Source organism: Rhineura floridana, chromosome 2 (assembly GCF_030035675.1).
Source record: "Rhineura floridana isolate rRhiFlo1 chromosome 2, rRhiFlo1.hap2, whole genome shotgun sequence".
NCBI lineage: Eukaryota > Metazoa > Chordata > Lepidosauria > Squamata > Rhineuridae > Rhineura > Rhineura floridana.
The window spans coordinates 152,741,580-152,762,248 of record NC_084481.1 but is presented as its reverse complement, the minus strand read 5'-3'; the positions used below and the strand labels follow the sequence as shown (position 1 = coordinate 152,762,248).

Here is a 20,669-nt window from a genome sequence, read left to right as displayed (position 1 = left end):
CTTCTGTCTACCAACAAAGAGCCTGCTTCGAGGTGTGGCCTTGAAAGTAACTGCTCTGAGCATGCTCAAAACAGCTCCTAGATCTACAGGCGGGCCCCGCTTTACGGCGCTTCACCTTTCGGCATTCCGCTAATGCAGTGGCTTTCAATTAGGGAAAGTCCCCGCTTTAAGGCGCTTGTTCCGCTTTTACGGCGGTTTTTGCTTGTCGCGTGCCATTTTCGCGCAACGCACACCATTATCTTCAATGGGTTCCGCTGTTCGGCGGCAGTCCAGAACAGAACCTGCCATATAAGCAGGGCCCACCTGTACTCAAAAAGTAGTCCAGTTAAGCTTTGATACTGACAAGAAGAGGGATAATGACAACAGGAAGGAGGGAAAAACTGCACAACCAGGGCAAATAAACAAGTAGCGCTGGCAAGATTTTAAAAAAAATACTACCACATGGTTTTTCTGCCTGGAGACAGATGGGTGGGACTTTCTGGCCATAGCAATCCTTTTGTATTAAGATTGGCTCAGTAGTGCAGATTGTTGAACAGGAGATTGACAGGAAAGTGTCCAGGATTCTCTCTACATTGAAATAGGTTGTGGAAAAATGTGTGCGACAGGAAAGAGTGTGGCTTTGAGATTTTTGGGGAAACTTTTTTTTTAAAGGCTGGGCATCTTAATTAGGTGGGGTTGAACCCTGGTAGCTCTAATGGACCAATCTCCACTCCAACCATCCAAGCCTGAATTTGAGGGTGGGGAAAAAATAATGGGAGAGCAAAGAGAGAACTCCTCTTTCCAATAGAAGAAATAAGGGGTGTGACATTGTAACAGCCATTTAAAGTTGTGATTGATGGAACACTTTCAGGTGCTCTTCCATTCAGATCAGAAGCCAGAGCAACACTAATGAGTCCCCCATATTGGTAGCTGCTGTTCTGACAAAATGGCAATGCAGTAAGTCATACTGGAAAGACAGAAGGAGATGGTGCAGGGTGGGGAGGGTGATGGGGAAAAGAAGGAGGGAGCTGACAGAGGCTGAGAGTTTATTAAACTTCAATTTAATTGCTGTTGAAATACTCTCCTTTAACTCAGGGCAGCAAAGGTTCATGGAATCCTGTTGGTAGATGTTTTATGACACTCTTCTGGGATACGTATAAAAGACTGGTACATTTTGAGTAATTTAAATAAATATTTGTTTAAATTGTATGAGGGGTACTGCGACATCAAGCATTTCCCCCCTCTCTAACTTACTTACAGTTATAACAATGCATCTAATTATGCTACTAATTCTAAAAACAAAATGCAGCAGTATATCCTGATCTTAGATTTCCCATGTAAAACCTAGTTGTAACCGTAGTGATTTCTGTGTAACAAAACAATGGCCATATGATCCAACCTAGAATTAGGCATGCGTAAGGCTGTAAACACGCCAGATCAAAGTGTTTCCATTAGCCACACCTGGAGGGGAACAGGTTGATCTCCTGATCAGTTGTGAAATCTCTTTCAAGATGAATTTTAAAAAAAGCACCTCACTGAAATTGCTCCCACCCAGTTTTAGAGTAAAAAGGGGCAGGGTTTGAGTAAGGCTGCAGTTCTGACCATATGTACCAGGAATGAAGTCCTATTGAATGCAGTGGAACTTACTGTAATGTAAACATGGATAGAATCAGCCTTTGCAATCAAAGAGCATAGCCTAAGCAATCAGCAATCCAGTCCTAGTTGGGTTTATTCAGAAGTAAGCTCCAATTTGAATTCAGTGGGAATTACTTCACTTATTATAACATGCCATCAACCATTAAGCAAATACCCTTCCCCAGACAATAGTCATTAATCACTCTGTGGTTAATAATCAATAATCAATTCATTATCCCCTTGTATTTCATAGGATATTTGTATTTCATAGCATCTGTGCTTTTGCAAAAAAGCAAAATGTGAGAAACGTGACTGACTTTCCTCTTGATGCAAGAGAAAACTTTTTTTGCAATATTCATCACAAGCAGCTCTGTAATTACTTCTAGGATGCAGGAATAGTCAGCTTCAAACAGAATGAGAGTGGAGGGATGAATTGTTTTGATTTTTGTTTTAATCCTTCTGTGTGACAAAGTGTAATGTTTCAGAGCACAACTTGTAGATGGAGGAAATCAACTAGTGGCTGGCACTGCATGACAGCAAAATAACAACAGCAGCTTTTTAAGAATAGAAATGTTCTGCATGTAGAAATGTACTGCGTGATAGTGTAAGACTGTACCCAGGTTTGGGCTGCAATCCTATGCCTTATCTCAGAGTAAGTTCCATTGGACATATTGAGGCCATTGAGTAAACTGTTAGTAGTTTTCAACAGCTCTTTTGTAAAGTATGCATGGGGTACAATTGGTAATGATTATGAGTTGACTTTTTTTCTGACAAAAACAATAACACTGGGTTCAATTTGACATTGTTATTCCTTTTTGCACAGCAGCTTCCATCACATTCTGATTTTAACCCTTTTGGTTCCCAGACATCACATGATATTCACATTCCTTGTGGGAATGCTATGAAAACTCAGGCTGCAGCCTCCCTAGATGGCAAGAACTTCTGTAAATAAAAAGCCAATCAGATATCATACAGAAAATGGAACCTGATAGCCCATAACAATAACAGTCCATGATATCGCAATGTCTCCACTCTCAGCACTTGAGAAAGCAGGATCGCATGGATCAGCACAGCCAGTAACATACTACATAGCCGACAGAATGACACTGTTTATTCATTTATTTACATCCCGCTTTTCAAGGAGCTCAGGACAGCATACTGTACATGCTTACTCTTCCTCTTATATTATCCTTTACAACAACCCTGATAATGTCTGTTAGCCTGAGAGATAGAGATGAGTCCAAGGTCACCCAGCGAGCTTCATGGCAGAGTTGTGAGGATTTGAACCCAGGCTTCCCTGGTCCTAGTTGAGCACTGTAACCAAAATACTGTACCACATTGACTCTGTGATACATGGTATAACCTAAGGGCCATGCAATTTATGCTATTGCTGAAAATCAATATATATTGTGATAGAGCTACTGAACATAAGGCAAGATAGGAGGGCATATGGGGTGGGGAAAGAAAATGAATAGTGAAAATGCAAATCAGCTCAGTAGTTGTGTAAAGCATGGACCTGTTGGAAGCATGGCATCTCCTACTGATTTAGGTACCAGATCCCTTTGCACTTGTGGAGATGATACTGGTATCATAGAATTGCTGCCCGTTGAGTGCAGCTCCATCTCACTCATACTGTCATCGCTGTTTACAGTTTTGTGGGGTGGTTTTTTTAGTAGAGTTTGCAAAACCTGTTTGACCAGAAAAAACAATAAAAGAAATGAAACAATGCCTACATTGTGCCAACTTCAACTCTCTTAAAAAGCATTGGGTTGCATCCAATGCTGGTTTTGTGCACTTCTGCTTGTGGAATATCAGACATCTGATTTTTTGTTGGCTCCACCCCTCCTTCCTTTGCCATATCCCATATTGTTCCAGAGAGTCACTCAGTGCTGAGGAGACACAAGGGGCTGCAGTGGGGAGCAACGAATTCATGAAAAGCTGCTGTCCTGTCTTGCACAAGCAGAAATGTTTTCTGCTACTGTAAAGCCACCATTGGATAAAAGTGTGTCTCTGGTTGAAAGATTGGGCATAATTATTCCTTTTCATCTGCAACTGAGGAGGAAAGATACTGTAGAAATTAGAATGGTGCTGATGCATTCCAAAGTAGAAATAGCAATCACATGTTTGGTCATAGTTTTATTATTTTAAATTGCAGTGAGTGTATGGAAACCAGGCTCTGTTCCAAAGGATATTAGCTAGTTGAGAGACTTTTTTTAAATAAGAGTGGTTACTTAAACAGCTTTAAAGTAGTAATACAGTGCTGGCACTGCTTCTGTACAGGGATTTTAGGAATATACCCTGTTTATGTGATTAAAAATTCATCTATGTGAGTGCTTTCTGTGTTTCTGGTTTGACACTTTAGTGCCAAAGCAAAAAACAAACAAACACCTGACGAGAGCTGGCCATCCTTTGTCCCACACAATATACTGTACCTAAAGTAGGGGTTGCGCACATGGTGCCCATGGGTGCAAATGTCCCTGCAGAGTCTTTTCCTAATGCCTGTAGGCTCCTCTCCCTCCTTTGAAATGAGAAAAAAGGCATGAAAGAAGCATTTTGCTGTAGCAAATAGAATAGGTTGTGATGTGTATGTGGGGTACCTAAGGCAGTTTCTCTGATTTGCAAATGTGTCCAGTCTCAGAAAGTTTGGCAATGCCTGGACTAGTGAAACCTAAATATTCTTCTCCTGTATGAACCAGCCCATCCACTACATTTGGTGGGAGACGTTTTCTTTATGTCTTTCCACCTTCAAAGTGGTATAACGGTGCTTTGAATGTATGGTGTGGATGTGACTTTACTCACTGCCTCTGTGCTTAGTTTCCACCAATTCCTGGAAACGTTTTTTCCACAGACATTTGGCCTGCTTTTTGTGAGATTTTTCTCTCTCTCTTTCATTAGGAATTATTCTGTCATTTCTACTGCACTTTTCCTTGTGTGTTTTAAATGTTGCTGTTGTTGTCTTTAAGTTAACATGTAAGCCACCTTGAGTGTTTCATTTTGAAAGTAAAACATGAGATAAAAATGTCATACATGTAACCCTTATGTAGCGCAGCTCCCTCTGTGATGCCCGGAGCACAGTCCTTGTGGGCCCTTGGGAACTGGTACTGGGGCCTGAAGGGTTATCTTTGAGGAGACTGGAAGAGAGTTCTGAGGAGATTCTGAAGAGAGATGTTTGGCGTGATTGGGAGAGGAGAGACTTTGCTTGCTCTGAGGTAAATCAGGGTCACTCAGTACAATTAGTGGGCTCTTCAGTTTCGGGAGGTAACTGTGATGCTATCATATCTACCCTGCATTCCATGAATGCTGTAATAATAGATGTTAAAAGTTTAGATAGCTTTTTCTTTTGACAGTTCCCAAGTTCAGAATACAATTCAGCAGGAATTCAGTCAGGGAGAACTTGTGTTCTGTTTTAATGCCATCTTAAGGGGCTGTGTGGGATCAAGGTTCTCCGGCATTCACCAATCAACCAAGCCATGAGCCAATCAAGAGTGTTAAATTCAAAGGGAGAATAATGGTGTGTGTGTTTTAAAAAATGAACGGGGGGGGAATAATCTGACTGTAAAACAAGGGCCACAGTGTACACTTCATCCAAACATCTTAAACCACAGTAGCCAACATGGTGCCCTCCATGGACCCCAACTCCCATCATTCATGACCATTGGCCATGCTGGCTGGAGCTGATAGGATCTGGAGTTTTCATCCAGCAGGTACTACATTGGAAACCCCTGCCTTAAACCTTCCTGGTGGTGCCTTGAAATGCAACCCCTTTTCTTCGTGGCCTGTAGAGGCTGGTCTACTAGGGCACAGCCCTCCCAAGGAGAATGTTAATAAAAGACTTGAAGGTGCTAATACTGTTCTTTTTGTTGTTTCGGTAAAATTTATACTTCATAGGGGGATTGTAAGTTAATAAATTGGGGAAGGGCATTCTTGTTTCCCATAGGTCTGAAAATGTACAGGGACCCTTGTTAACAGTCCTGTGTGATACCTTTAAACTTAAGCAATTCAGGCTGCAATCCAGGGTTTGTTTCTAACGTACAGTTATTGTGACATAAACCCACATTAGAAATTGTGACAGCAGTGACTCCTTCTGAGCCAAGGTAAGACACTTGGGTGCCAAATATTTAAGCTTCCACATTTTCTTTAGAGAAGAAAAGGGAGAGAACCAGAATGGGGGCGGGGAGGACACTGCTTTTCTCCCAGCAGAGAAGCAACTGTGACAGCAGGGATCCTTTCTGAACCAAAGCGAGACGCTTTTCAGTTTAGTTAAGCATTGCAGTTTTACAAACAGCACCTAAGTGTCCACAGAATCTTTTCAAGGGAGGAAGCTGGTGAGAAAACCAGAACAACTTGGTCACGGCCCTGTGGCCTCTTAGCAGCTCCAGATCTAGTGGGTACCAGCTGCCACTGCCACACCCCTGTGACCTCCTAGCAGGCCTACCGGGTCCAGAGAGCACTAGCCAACACTGCTCCCAGCAACCCCCTTTTTGCCAGCTCCTACCCCACCCCCTGCAGGGCCACTACTGGAAAATACCTATACATTTTCCCAAGCAGCTTTAATTTCCCCCAAAGTAGTGTCACTCTGGAGCACTGTGGGAAACTTAAATGGTGCCACCTAGCACTGCTTGGTCTGCTGCAACCAAAGTACTTCTGCCAGGTAAGCTGGCCATGGCCCACCAGTAGAGAAGGAGGGCCATCAGAGGACCCTTTTCCCAGGGCCCCTCCAAACACTGCTTTGGCAGTGTACCTCATTTTATCCACACAACAGCCACGTGAATAGGTTGATGGTGAGATGGTGGCTTGCTTAAGACCACCTAAAGCATCAGAGATGATGGCTTGCTTAAGACCACCTAAAGCATCAGAGATGATGGCTTGCTTAAGACCACCTAAAGCATCAAAGATGATGGCTTGCTTAAGACCACCTAAAGCATCAGAGATGGTGGCTTGCTTAAGATCACCTAAAGCATGTTCAGGTGTTTGCCTGAACATGTGAATGTTCAAAGTGTGGACATGGACAAGGGTGTGCATATAAGCTCCCCCAATGTTCTCATTCACATCACAGCCCCCCTTAGTTCCTGATAGGGTTCTGCATGTCAGTGCTGGTTCAATTTTTGCCCCGTTGAACTTTCTTCAGGTAGTGTTTCATCGGGGATCAGTGTTCACTGTTTGTGATAAACACCGATTCAGGTATTTTGAAGAAAATATTGATATTAATATCAATATTTTTGAGGTGATTTTAAAAAAAATCTGCTTCAACTGTGGAAAACCATTAGGAAAAAACCCCAATCTGCGAGGACAAAAAAAGCAAATAAACAGGAAATCCAGTGTCAAATTGAATTTTGTGAAATTTGAGCACATTCCTAGTTCTTAACCATCCCCGTGTTGAGCAGGAAAGTCTGAAGAGGGCTTTTTATCCTTGTGTTCACTTCAATGTAAGTAGAATACATCACGTGATCAGGGACCAATCAGGGTTTCTGATTGCACTAATAATAATAATAATAATAGTAGTAGTAATAATAATAGTAATAATAATAGTAATAATAATAATACCCATCCTTCACCATACGATCCCGGAGGGGTTACAAAAATATAAAGATATAAATATAATATCAAATACAACAATTTAAAAGTGACCAGAAGTAATAGAAACTCCCTACGCACCTCTCCCTACTCAGAAAGGAAGATATTAAAGTGGCTGTGATTCAATATCGGAAGTTGGAATGGATTCTGAAAGATGTTCATGGGGAAAAGTATATGCTTTTCGTATTGGTTAGAGTGTTTAAATAGGATCAGGAAGACAAAGGTTCCAATCCCAGCTCAGACATGAAGCTTAACTGGGTGACCTTGTGTCAGTCATTCTCTGTCTCTGTCTCTCTCCCCCTAACCTACCTCTTAGGGTTATTGTGTAGATAAAAGGGAGCAATATATGCTGCCCAGGAGAGCTCATTAGAGGAAAGGTAGGATTAAATATAATTAATCGTCAATCAATGTTGTAAAATTTAGGGGAAAGTGATGTAGATGTCTCATTCTATACTGAATCCCATGTGTGAGTTAATGAGATCTTCTGTCACTCTTGCCTCTGCTGTGGATGCTGAGCTCTTTTGAAAGTCGATGCATGAGGTGACATGAAAACATTTTTTGTGAGGGGGAGGGGGAAATACACATTTAATAAAACTCAGCTCCTAAACTCCTGAAAATGTTGCCATAGTAGACCCTATCTGAAACTTGTTGGGTTCTCTGGTGTGTGTGTTTGCAAGGTGTGGGGAGGGAGAGTTAAAATATATGGCATCTTTGACATCTGAAAGGAAACAAAGTTCATTTGAAAATCTGGTTCTGTGTGAGTGCAGGGAGAGAAAGAAAGATTAAAGAATGGTTTTCAGAGTTCAAAGAAGGAACAATAGTGTGTGTTCTTTTGAGATTAAGGAAATTGCCAGGAGTAGACCTTTATGAGGATATTTTATAGCATGTGAGAGCATCTGGAAAGTGTGAGCTACTAGATTTCTTCAGCAGGCTAATAAAACTTTCATCGTGTACAAGGTTGCCACTGATGCTAGCAGCTCATTGATGCAGCAAGACTGTATGGCAGGCAGCTCTTGCTGTGTAGGAGTGCTCTTTCTTTGATAGCCATTTGTTTCATTGTACCTATCTCTGGTAAAGCACCTCCTTTAAAGGATGCATGCAGCTTCATTTCTGATGATGTGTAGGATTAACACTTTCCAGCAGTCTCAGTTGCGATGAAGTCCTGTTGAAATCAATAAGACTTAAAATGAGTCACAACTATGTTGTTCCGTTGATTTGAATACAACTTGAGCTCAGTGAACTTCCTTGCTCAAGGTAAGTGTGCCTCGTCAAGTGTTGTATTTTCAAGTGCAAACACTGTTCTAGAAAGGCATTAAACCCTCCCTTCCTAAACCAACTGCACCCAAAAAGAGGTGGGCAATGATGGAAGCAGGTCTGTGTCTTTCAAATTAATTTTGGCATTAGAAATGGAAGAGAAGGACCAGCAGGATTGTAAAGGATGACACACAGGAGATGGTGGAAAGGAGGAATTACTGTTCTTTTAACATGTAGCCTTGTTTCCTAGAGAATGGAATGCAAAGAATGGGGTTGAAATGATGCTTGTGTGAGAGAGATCATGTGCCCTGCAGTCACCTTCCTAATCCAGACCCACTTAAATCTGATCAGCCCTGTTTCTTAGTGCCTAGATGTCTACAGATGGAGAGTGCTCTGTAGATCCTAGGAGATAAAAGCAGGCAAAATGAATTTTCTTATTGAAGCAATTTATGTTAGTGTAGGAATATGCTAACTTTCAAGGTTCAGGGAATTCAAAAATAATGGAAAGATGGCACAACTAAACCATTTTGCTGTGCTGACTGAGTGGTTTGCAGAGCAAAGCCAGAGATGACATTTGCATTCAGCATTGCCAGATAGTATGTTCGAAGTGGCCAAAATTACTTCAAAAACCCTCATCTTAATTTGGATTATTATCAACCATGTTCATAAAGGTGATGGGATTTTAAACCCAGGCACACCTTTGGAAAGGTTGCATATATTTTGTTTTAAGATAAAGACAAAGACAGTGGAAGAAGTACTTTTGCAAAGAGAAGTTCTTGCCAACTGGTTAAATTTCTTATTTTGTTTATTTCAAATAGTCATAGACCTCTGCCAATGAAGAGAGAAGCCTTTTATTTTGTGTCTTTAGATCCTAATCAGATCTGAGGCTCTCTGTCTCCCCACCTGCTAATTTTAGTTTTACTGTTACTTAGCTTCATAAATAGCATTCACAGAGTCTGTGAAAATATGCGTGAAATTCATAAGGAACCAAAAATAACAGCAAACATGATTTAGAAAATCATCTTTAACAATTACCAAGTGCAGCTTCTTATTATATGACTATGGCTTTGACAGCAAGATTATTATGGAATACTGATAATGGAAGATTGGATATTGAAATTACTGGACTTAACAAGACTACTGAAGATGGAAGATGGAAAATGGAACTAATAGAGATAATAGAACAATGGCTACTGAAATTACTGAACCTAACAGATTCTGATGTGATGGATTAATTGAAATGTTTATTTTGACTATGGTTATGACAATAAGATTATCATAATTAGTAATGAGATGGATTAATCGATATGCTTATCTGGAAAAAAAAAATTGATAGATATATTTCTTAAAGAATTGAAACCTCTCTTTGACTTTTTGTGGAAAGAATAAAGTAATGTTTATGAGATTTGATGATTAAGTAAGATAACTACTGGAGGAAAGTGATTTTATAATATGACTTAAGAGACAGGATTGCTATATATTATAGACTTATAACTGATTTGATCTTTGACAAATGGGAAGTCAATATTTTACTCTTTATTTTTTATTTTTGTTTTTTTTTTTTTCTTCTTTTCTTTTTTTCTTTTTGTTTAACTATTTTTGATTTTGTTTTTTGTCTTTGAATGTTTTATGATTTTGTCTTGTATGTTTTATGAAAATCTGAATAAAAATTATTGAAAAAAAAAAAATTACCAAGTGCAGCCACTAGGTGGCATTTAATATGAATATGCAACCAATCAATTATATATATTTATATATGTTTAAAAAATCTCAGACCATGGCAGTAATCTTTTGCAAACTTAAGAGTACGCCCCATTGAACTCAGTACGAATTAGTACTTCTGAACAAATATACTTATTCATATACTTCAACATTTCACAGATGGAAACATCTGTGCTTATCTTCAGACCAAAGATCTGGCCTGAGCCTCTCTCCTCTCATCATTACACATTTGCTGATGACTCTAGTCTGCCTGCTGCATACTAGGAGCCTCCAGACTGTCACCAGTTTGTGGCAGGGATTAAAGGGCATACAGGAAACTTAGGTTTGTACAATTAAAGTGGATTAAAGTGCTTTATTGCCATATTACAACAAATTCACACATACACACTGTCCTGCTCAGAGATGACGGATTCAGACTGAGGCGAGGTGATGTCTTTTTCTCTTTTTATTAACGTTATAGTTACATCCAAAGCAGTGCCTTTCATATACCTGTCCCCTCTGACTCACTACTTTCCCTAACTAGCCTAGCTAAGCAGTCTCTGCAGCATTTGAGGAGAGTTCTCAGCACTTGTGCCTTGGGAGACACTGGCTTAAGTAGGGAAGGTTTTGGCTTGTAAATGGTGGCTCCGCCTGAGTTCCACACTTTGAAAGTCTCTCTTCTCGCAGGGCGAGTGAGTCTCAGACGACCCATCTGACAGCGGGGCTTCGCTAGGTGACAGCGCAGTCTCTGGAAGCGGGATGCTGATTGGCTGGGAAGCGTTTGAAGTGCCTGTTAGGAATTCCTGTACGGAAGTAGATAGTGCGGGTGAAGAGTCGCTTCCCAACTGCTCGGGAGTTGGACTCGCAGGCGGGGCAGGAGTTTCCTGTGTGGAAGTGCCGGGCAGGGGAGTTTGGGGCTGCCAGAACCCTCCCCGCTCATCTCCCCTCCCTGATCTAACTGTCCCCTCACCTGGGTCACAACACATACTTTTTGCAGTTAGGAAAGGGATGGGGAAATGCACTGAAAAGTGTGGAATGAACATACATACATATATATACATATACACACATAGTGTAGCCGCCGCATCAGATTTGTGCAAACAAATCAGGGTGAATGCTCAATAAACAAGTTGTCACTCATTCACACTGCAATAGTCCTCCTCTGTTTTAAAAGCCATGATTGTTCTTTAACTTTTTGGGGGAGAAAAGTGCATTAGAAAAAAAGACATAATTGCCCTGCAATATGTAAACTAAATTTTTAATATCCATCTTAGCAGCTGTGCAATGGCGTGCTGTGCACTGCATGCCACCTGGAAGTTGATACATGTGTCTTTGCATGCATAAGTACAAGCAGGACCAGTCCAAGAGATTTTGTTCCTTGTGGTGAAGGACGAAATTGCAGACACCTCCACAATTTGATGTACAGAAACTAACCAGACTGGCAGTCTAATCTTACTTCTGTTCTGGAAATGGGATAGTGCACGTCAGAGCAGCAGGCTAGCTGAGGGGATGCAGGGCAGCCTATGTGGTGCACATAGCTCTGCGAATGACACCTTGCAGCCACTCCTTGCTGTCAAGCAACTGCCGCCTGAGGCAACTGTCTCACGCTGCCTATTTGTAGAGCCATTAATACAGGCATCAGGAACCTTTGGCTCTCCAGATGTTGCTGAATTGCAGTGTTCCTAGGTGTATGTGCATGGGTGTTGAACCTCAGCCATATACATACATGTATGCTATCCTCTCACACTTTATGTGTCTGCTGTGCAGCTTGGAAACAGAAGGGTACATGCAGCAAACATGTTTGCTGCATAAAGTGTTTAGGTAGAGTTGCCTCAAGTCCTATTCGTTTTATGTATAGAAGTTAAATGGTTTTCTTTCCTGTTGATGTCCATGAGAACTTTTGACTGGATTGTGCCTTATGTTGAGAGAAAGCATTTCTTATTTGCTATTATCTATTTTGCAGTCTTGTCAGTCTATAAGCCATAAGCTCTGCAAAACTCCAACTTGGGTGATTCTGGGCATGTCTCTTGTATTTTGGCTAGCCTACCTCACAGGCGAGGGCCTAAAACAGAAGAACCCTTTTATACCTCACCCTGAACTTCCTAGAAGAGGGGTGAGATACAAATTATTTAGTATTATTTATTTCATGCATTTATGTCCCACCTTTCCTCCAAGGAGCTCAATATGGTGTACATAGTTCTCCCTACACCATTTTATTCTCACAACAATCCTGTGAGGTAGGTTGAGCTGAGAGACAGTGACTGGCCCAAGGTCACCCAGTGAGCATCATGGCTGAGTGAGGATTCAATCCTTGGTCCCCCAGGTCTTAGTCTAACAGCTTAACTATTATACCACATGGTTTCTAATAGCGTCCTGAAGGCAGCCAGTTCTAACAGTTGTACCCAGAGCACAGCTGGCATTGCTCTTCTGTTAGCATCTTCTTCCACATCTTAATATTAATTAGTTAATATACCACTTAATGCCCAGATGCTTCTATGCAGCTTACAAAACATAGGGCGGTATCTGATACTCCCATTCTGTTAGTGCAAGGGACATGCACTAGTGGAACAGAGCTTTCCTCTCCCCTGCAGTCCCCTGCACACCTTCAAAATCAGCTCTGGAGTGTTGGGGGATCTTCTGGAGATGATTTTTGGGGTATGAGGGGGGAGGAGAGGAAACAAGTCCTGCTGTGCCAGCAGAACCCATTTTGGATACAACCCATAAAAATGAATTGCACAACATTGTTAGTGTTAGTACACAGTATTTAAAATGCGCAACAACGCAATCCCATTAAAAGAGCACAACAATTTAAAAACAGGAGACTTGGGTCAACAGATCACAAGTGTGTCTTCAAAAGCCGACAGAATGCCAATGCAGATGAGGCTTCTTGTTTTTCACGAGGGAGTGAATTCCACAACACTGGTGCCACCAGTGGAAAAAGCATGGCTCCACATCACACAAGTCAATAATCAGCAGGCCATGGTAAGACTAACTGGGTTGCATTTAATGATCTTAATGCCCTTACTGGGTAATGGAGGGGAAGTCGGTCTTTCAGGTAAACTGGTCCAGAGTTGTTTAGGGCTTTATATGTAAGTAACAAGACTTAACTGGCTCTGTGGCTAATCAGCAACCAGTGCAGATCTCTTAGCACTGCATAATATGTGCCCATTAAGGCACAAACACATGCACACATTAGGAAACAGTCCCATAGTAATCATTTAATTAATACCTGGTTATAAAGAAGCATTAATTAAGGGCTTCAAGGGCCAGGACATTGCTTGCAGAACTGGCCTTCCCAAATTACATTAATCACACAACCCATTTATCTATTTAGCTCCTCACCACTACTAGTTTGCCTTCAAAGTGTTTTACATAAAATGCATCAACATGCTGCCAGCCTCAAGCACTTTAATTCCCAGAGCCAGTGAGGTGGCTCAGCTGATACCAGCCTCCCAACCATTGTCACAGAGGCTGCATACTATCTTGGTCTGTTTGCTTGTAGCACAGAGAGATACTTGCTGAAAGCTCTTGGCTCATCTTCTCTCTGTAGTTTGTTCCACAGCCAATGAAGTGAGATCAGGCCAAGAATTATTCCCCCCTACCCCTCCTTGTGTAGTGCACACATTTATTTTCTTCCCTCCTGTAATAATTCTTTTATACCGGTCCATGATGAACTCCCTCCTATACTGGCAACAACAAGCAAGCAGAGGGGGTTGGAAGAAACTCTGTGGAGCAAAAGTTGGCAGATGGCAGCCACCCCCCTCTCCAGCTATTGTTCTTTTTCTTCTCTGCTTCCAGCTCTGTGCAGAGAAGGCATGTAGCTCCAAGTTCAGATGGAGTCTTCCTGTAAATGCTGTTGTACAATTAATGGCTTAGCAGGCATGACAAATTCAGGAGGGCCATAAACAGGGGATATGGATTTGGAAAATGCCAACATAATGGTTGCCAGATTAGGAACTTCATAGAGTCACTGGAAGATAATTCATTATTTTGTTTTCATTGCTCAAGATTAAGTTCAGAAGTATGCTTTATGGCTAACCTAACATGTTCACATGTTCACATATCTACGTGAGGTAAAAAGTGACCCCCAAGTCTGGAAAAGTTGAAGACTGCTAAAGCAACACATCATGCTCCTGTTCACATTGCCTTTGGATCACAAACACTGGAAGGAGCTACAGTCATATTGTAGACAATGCAAACACTGAAGGAGCTTATGGGTACCTGGTGCAGGGTTATCTATTTAAGGTATTTATACCTTCCTCTTCAACAGATTCCAAGGGCAACTTCATGCCAAATGTTGGGAGAGAGGAAGTTTGCTCCACCTTTGAGAACAAAAGTAGTGGGCGATGCCTTCTTGAGGAAAAAGATTCAACTCCCATATAATTCCTAATAAGCTCTGATGTTTGTGAACAATACAATAGATAGATGAATTAAGTATGAGTTCTGGAAGTATATACAGAGGTTTTGAAATTGGGAATGGTGACTTGCAGCAGATAACATCTGTCTTGCAGATTCATCCCCTGTTCATCCCCTGAGGGAGAAAGGGGCCAAAGGAAGAAAGCAGTTGGATTCACAGAGGGAGGATACAAGTCAGTCTTTTTAACAGGACAGCATTTGCACTCCCTGGGTGCTGCAGAGCTGAGTGAAAGCCACCCAAGCTAGTCCGCAGGGCTGGCCCCAGGCATGCTGGGGCTCTTGGGCACTAGCCTGCCCTGGCACCCGCACACACTCACGCCCCACCTACCTACCAGGTGGGTGGAGGACCAGGAGGTTGGAAGGGCGAGGGGATGAGACGGCTGGCAAGCGAGTGAGCAGGGGAGCAGGTGGGGGGAGAGCGAGCGAGTGAGCAGATGGGGAAGGCAATAGGGCAGGGTGAGCGGGGGAGGGTGAGTGAGTGAGGGGGCAGAACAGCGAGCTAGCGGGGGGTGGGGAGAGGGTGAGTGAATGAGCAGGTGGGGGAGGGTGAGCAGGCAGGAGAGGGCGAGTGAGGGAACGGGCAGGGGTGGAGGGTGAGCGGGCGGGTGCAGGGGAGAGTGAGTGAGCAGATGTGGGCGGGCCGGCGGGCAGGCGGGCCGGCGGGCAGGCAAAGCCTGCTGCGGAAGTGGAGCACTACTCCACCACCATAACAAGGGGCCCTTCAGGGGCCCCTGTGGGCTGCAGGGCCCTCGGACAGGGCCCCACCTGGCCACCCTTTGGAGCCAGCCCTGCTAGTCCGCAGTCACAAAGAAAACTTGTTCGTTAGAAAAGGCCTGACAAGTAGGACCTCCAACAAAATGTTGCAGTGCGGAGTGCTGTCTGTTCAGGATTCCCACCACTCTGTTCCATTCCACTTCCCCTTTGCTTTCTATTCCCCTCCCAGTCACTAAATCAGCATTCCATGGCTACTAAGCACATTCAGTTCTCTTTTGGCCCTTTCGGGAATCTGTTTTTCTAAAGATTTTTGTTTTTTTTTTGCACTGCTGCATGCCTCATGGTTCTCCCAAACCTGCTGATACCTCCCTGTTGTGCATGGGTGCTGCTGTTTTGGCTACATAAGCAATGATACTCACAGCCTGAACACTGGAAATAGAGGGAAAGATTCTCACCAACAATATACAAATATATTACTCCTTCCTTCACAGAGCGCTTGATCAGTGCATGGTGTAGTAGCTAGCACGGGGGGGGGGACTTCTGGCCTGCGGGCTTAATTAGGTCTGCCAGGCATCAAAGATTGGCCTGCCAGCCCTTTGGGGCAAACCTTGCCCATCTTTCCTGGGCCTGACGTCATATATGATGTCAGGTGTGGGAAACTTCAAGCTGCAGCTAAAGAAATAAGAATCAGGAGTGCATTCTAAAGTCACCAATTTTTTTTAAAATAGCCAAATTTTGCCTGCAAACAAGAAAGGACCAGAAGACTTTTAAAGATACAGAAGACTTCTTGGTTGCCAGGCCCGGCCTCCAAGACATCTTCTGTATCTTTAAAAGTTGTGGAGGGGAGAGGGAGAATTCCACCTTGTGGTTTTTCCCATTACAGTGTTGCATGAACACCTGCACTTGGCTGACCTCTTCTCCTAAAGATACAGGATCAGTCTCAGGCCCTGAATCTGGCAACCCTACTTGTACACCTCCTGAGCAACTTGGATGAAAGGAGAGATATAAATGAAACAAGTAAATAGTCATACCTGCACATATCAGCAAATCTGCTTTGTTTTTGTGTAATTGGGAGGGGTGGAATAACAGCTAAGCCCAATCCTATGCATGTTTACTTGGAAGTAAGTCCCATTGTTTCTAGTGGAGCTTGAAGTGCTCTCAGGATCCAGTGGCTTAAGATTAAGACTTTCATTTGGAATTGTTTTGTTTCTGTCTCCATCACTGGTTCATTATATGTCCTTGGGCAAACTGGACGAGGCCTCCATCTGAAAAATAGGAATAATAGTGGCCTACCCCACAGAGTTGATGCCAAGGATGAATGCAATAACTGTAAAGTGCTTTCCTATGTAACATTTTACACACACGTTTGCATGCGCACACACACACATTTATTTTCTTTGAACAGTTCATTCCCATGCCATATTGCAAAGTGTTTTTGAATGCTCCTCAGCTTCCAAAGTAGTTTGTCATGCAATAAAACAAATCTAACACCATTCCTATATACTCTTATCTGCGAGTAAGACCTACTGAACACAGCGGGGCTTACTTCTGTCTAAACATGCTTAGAATTACATGGAAAGTTCCCTTAAGAACTAATTAGATGGTTCTTTGAACCTTGGGTATCATTACTTTCATGGGCTCCTTTACATTATGATTAGTGAAGTTGCCATCTTTCCAATGGTTTTGATATATTTTCTGTTTAAGACTTTTCATCATTTTCAGTTTCCTGACACTCTGCTTCCTGTCTCCTGGACAGACCGCAAAGCAAACTTTACCAAAACATCCAGTATCCACTGTCTGCTCAACAAATGTGAGACATTCCACAGTTACATACACTTTATAAAGCTGAAGCACATAGACCAATTTTTGCAAGTTGACGTTTATATTGTTGTGTGCCACCCCAATTTCAGAGCAGTGAGAGATTCCCAGGGGTTCCTGTGCTCACCCAGGGGTTGGGTTTTCTTGGAAAGAAGGTCAGTGGAGACTGTGGTGTCTTCATGAAATATGGTTGTTTATTTATTTACACTGATTCCAACCTGAGCTTAAGATGGACGGGTCCAAAGCATCAGCAGTCCAATATATTGCTTTTTCATTAGGCTTACAGGAGGCTCCCTAAAGCCATGGTGCAGGGTGCCAGCCTCTTTGCCTGCCTCCAGTTGCCAGCCTTTCTTTAGACTCTGCTCAAAACACCAGCCTCTCCTTGGCCTCAGGAAGGGGGGGGGCTCTCCTGAAGAGTTTCAATAACAATAGGATGGTATTCCCGATCTCTGTGTATGGATGTGAAAGTTGGACAGTGAAAAAAGTGGGTAAGAGAAAAATAATCTCAGTTGAAATGTGGCATTGGAGGAGAGCTTTGCGGATACCATGGACTGCGAAAAAGACAAATAACTGGGTGTTAGAACAAATTAAACCAGAACTATCACTAGAAGCTAAAATGATGAAACTGAGGTTATCATACTTTGGACACATCATGAGAAGACAGGATTCACTAGAAAAGACAATAATGCTGGGAAAAAGAGAAGGGAGTAGAAAAAGAGGAAGGCCAAACAAGAGTTGGATTGATTCCATAAAGGAAGCCACAGACCTGAAGTTACAAGATCTGAAGAGGGTGGTTCACAACAGATGCTATTGCAGGATTATAGGGTGGGCAAGGGGATTTCTAACAGGTTCCTTATTGTGTCACCATAACTTTTGAGTGGCAGGTCCCAATGATAACAACCAGGACGCGGGCACCACAGAAAAGCATTGAATTATGGAAAGACCTATTAGAATGAAATGGCAATTGATATTAAACATGAACTTTTCTAACAATTGAAAATATACAGATTCTATATTTTCGTACCTTGACTATTGTTGTTTTGTTTTTTATTGTTAATGACTGACTTCTTTGTGTAAAAAAATTATCTTTTTTTAATATAGTGTAGACAGGGTCTTTCCTTCCCATATTACTATGTGAGGTTTCAAGAGGGCCAGCAAGGAAAACGTTCATATTTCGTATTTAATACTTCCTAAAAACACTCCATCCCCCATATAGCATCAATGCTCAGGTTAGGGTTTGCCCTTGTATAGCACAGCAGGAGAATGTTCAGGATGGTGGAAAGGAAGAAATATATTTTTCCTTCTCCATTTTTGAAACCTCCCAGGGACAGCCTTAGGAGTGGATGAGCTGGGTGGTTACCTGGGGCACCTAGCTAGCTGAGGGGGGTGGCAAGCTGAGCTCAGTGACTGTGTCTGCAGTTAATGTACTGTCTGCAGTTTGCAAAAAAAAAAGTGTTTGTAACCTTTTTTAAAAAAAAGATTCTACAGGTACTAACTACAGAAACGATTTTCCTTCAATTAGCTTTAAAGTATGTTTCTTTTCAGTGTCCACTTTGATGCCATTTGCGCTACATAAAAATTAATGGAGTGAGTGAACGCTACCTCAGATTTCCAAGCAAAGTGCCACTGGAGATAAATTTTCTGTGGCACTTACCACAGTGAAAGGTACAGGAGTAGTATGAGGCCAGGCCTTAATGGAGGAAACTTTCCTGAGTGGGTAGTGGAGAAGGCCAGCAGCAGGCCACAGCCAGAAGACCTGTGAGACTGAGCCCCAGGAAGCAGAAGTAGCTCTGCCAGATGGTTTGGAATTTAGAGGAGGTATTCAGGAGAAGCACAACCCAATCCCTATTCCCTTGTCCCCTTGTAAGAAAAAATGAAGCACAGAGGTCCCTGCGCTCATCCAGGGTTTGGTTTCCTTTGGGAAGAAGGTCAGCGGAGACTGCGGTGTCTTTATGAAATACGGTTTATTTATTTACACACATTCCAACCTGAGCTCAAGGACGGAGGGGGTTCAATGCATCAGCAGTCCAATATCCAGCTTTTCCATCTGGGTTGCAAGAGGCACACCAAAGGCCATGGTGCAGAGAGCCAGTCTCTCTCTGCCTGCCTTCCAGTTCCCAGCAATTCTCTAGACACACACTAAAAACTACCAGCCTCTGCACAGCTCCAGGAGGGGGGGGATGCTCTCCCAAAGAATTTAAATGACAAAAGGGTCTCCCTGGCCCATTCACCATTGCTAGGCAACTGATCGGCCCATTATCTTACCTGGCCAATCTGTTTGGTTAACAAAAGACTCATTTGACCAGCAGAGAGTTCCTCATTCCAAGGCACAGGATTCCAGATCAGAGGCTGGAAAGGGGACCCGCAGGAATCATCCATCCCAATCCCCATGCTCATAACACTCTGCTTGATCCCAGGGCACGGAGGAGTTGCAGGCAAGAATTCTCACATACGAATATGCATGGGTCCTTGTAGGGGACAGTAGCAGGGCCCCCAACATCACACCTGCACCAGGCCCCATAAACCCTCTGGGTGGCTCTGCAGAGCTGATTGGGGTGTGTGTCAAAGGTACTTCTCATCCAGGGCGCTATATATCCTAGGGCCGCCTGCCTCTACCTCTTCAAGAGTCCTAAATAATGCTCAGCTCCTGCTCTATGGATAATACCAGAGAGAGAAGAGGGAACAAGCACACACCCCTCCAGACAAGTAGCTTGGCTCTACCAGTCTATCACCCCATTGTTAGACCCCTGTAGTTGCTTGAAAGGAAGGTAGTTTTCACATACATATTATAACTAGGTCATAAACTGGAAATTAAATGGAAGCTGTAATCCTGCTTACTTGAAAGTTGAACTCCATAAAAATCAATAGGACTAACTTTAAATAATATGTTTACAACAGGAACATTAATGTGAAATACATCACTATTCCTCGTTCAGAACTCTAACATGAATTAAAGCTCTCCATCCCCAAAATGCACTTTGCACATTCTGTGACATCTTCCCCCAACTATATATGTTATGGTGTTGATACTATGTTGTTCCAGGCTGGCTAGAGCCCTGCAAAGGAACACTAGTCTTAGGTAGTGGGGGGTGATATACTGCGACATCTTGTTGCAGCAAGTTCCCACTAGTAGGATATGTAATGATAAATTGCTTCTTCAAAGAAGGGACACAACCAAATGAGGGCAGAGGGACAGTGAAAAAAGGGGATAAGAAAAAAATCAACTCATTTGAAATGTGGTGTTGGAGGAGAGCTTTGCACATACCATGGACTGTGAAAAAGACAAATAACTGGGTGTTAGAACAAATTAAACCAGAACTATGACTAGAAGCTAAAATGATGAAACTGAGGTTATCCTACTTTGGACACATCATGAGAAGACCTGATTGACTAGAAAAGACAATAATGCTGGGAAAAACAAGGAAGTAGAAAAAGAGGAAGGCCAAACAAGAGATGGATTGATTCTGTAAAGGAAGCCACAGACCTGATCTTACAAGATCTGAACAGGGTTGTTCACGACAGATGCTACTGGAGGTTGCTGATTCATAGGGTCGCCATAAGTCGTAGTTGACGTGAAG

At 42.6% G+C, this 20,669-nt stretch overlaps 1 protein-coding gene across 1 annotated transcript in view; it reads left to right on the top strand.

Annotated features, from left to right (window-relative positions):
- Window positions 1–20,669, top strand: part of ALX4 (ALX homeobox 4) — an 88,523-nt gene that overhangs the window by 38,674 nt on the left and 29,180 nt on the right. The gene's annotated exons all lie outside the window — the stretch shown is intronic.